This window comes from Magnolia sinica, chromosome 9 (assembly GCF_029962835.1).
Source record: "Magnolia sinica isolate HGM2019 chromosome 9, MsV1, whole genome shotgun sequence".
NCBI classification, from domain to species: domain Eukaryota; kingdom Viridiplantae; phylum Streptophyta; class Magnoliopsida; order Magnoliales; family Magnoliaceae; genus Magnolia; species Magnolia sinica.
Window position 1 is genome coordinate 32,403,119 of NC_080581.1, and position 1,203 is coordinate 32,404,321.

General features: G+C 43.6%; 1 non-coding gene across 1 annotated transcript; it reads left to right on the top strand.

Moving 5' to 3' along the window:
- The first annotated feature begins 760 nt into the window (after nt 1-760).
- LOC131257055 (small nucleolar RNA R71) lies at nt 761-867 on the top strand. Its single transcript, XR_009177077.1, has one exon. It is a non-coding gene; the product is annotated as a small nucleolar RNA R71 (small nucleolar RNA).
- The last annotated feature ends 336 nt before the right edge of the window (nt 868-1,203 follow it).

Here is a 1,203-nt window from a genome sequence, read left to right on the forward strand (position 1 = left end):
TTGACCCATTTGTACTTCCAGCTTGGCAATGGATTGTGCATTTGCATGTAAGCTTTGCTGGTTGGCCAGTAAGGTTTGTTGGGTGTCTTTTTGGAATTGGAGAGAACTCTGCATGAAAAGATGGAGTGTATCCTCAAGAGATGGTTTCCTTGATTGTGTAGGTAGTTGTTGATATTGTGGAAACTGTTGAGGTTGTTGACTGCCAACTTGGAGGTGCGGTTGCATGGGAGGATTTCCAGATGGTCCTCCTTGTTGTGGTCCTTTTGCCCAAGAAAAATTTGGATGTCTAGCCCACCCTGGGTTGTATGTGTTCGAGTAAGGATCATTCCCAGATTTTTGAAAAGTGTTCATAGCATGAACTTGTTCAGAGAGAAGTTCTGGGAATGTTGCACCAGATGGACAAGACTGCATAGGATGGGCAGGACTGGAACATGTGGCATATGCCTCGACTTGAGCTGTTTGAGGTGGTCCATTATTTAATACCAGAGCATCAACTTTCTTTGTCAGGTTATCAAGCTTGGCACTTAGCTCTGGTATGACTCCTATCTCATATATACCACCTCTCTTTTGTGGTTGGGGACTTTTGTCACCTCTATTTGAATAATCCCATTGCTGGGAATTTTCGCACAAGGTTTCAAAGAAGTTCCACGCTTCGACATCACTTTTGGTCATGAATGACCCTCCACTGGTGGCATCAACCATGCGACGGTTCTGTGGTGTCAGACCGTCATAGAAGTATTGAACTTGTTGCCACTTCTCAAAACCATGGTGAGGACATTTAAGAAGCAAGTCCTTCCATCTTTCCCAACATTCATGAAAGTGCTCGCCCTCTTTTTGTGTGAAGTTAGTAATTTCTCTACGGAGGGCATTGGTTTTGTGAACGGGGAAGAACTTGTTTAAGAACTTCTTAGACAGTTGATCCCATGTAGTGATAGATCCAACTTCTAGGGAATTCAACCATGCTTTCGCCTTATCCTTCAAGGAAAAAGGAAACAGGCGTAGGCGGATCGAATCGTCTGAGAAGTTTTGGAACTTAAAGGTGGAGCAAATGTTTAAGAATTCTTTCACATGATGATATGGGTCCTCCTTGTCCAATCCATAAAAGGATGGCAATAATTGTATGACTCCAGGTTTAAGTTCAAAGTGTGCTGCCGTAGTGGTTGGCAACACTATGCATGAAGGCGCATTAAATTGGACAGGAGC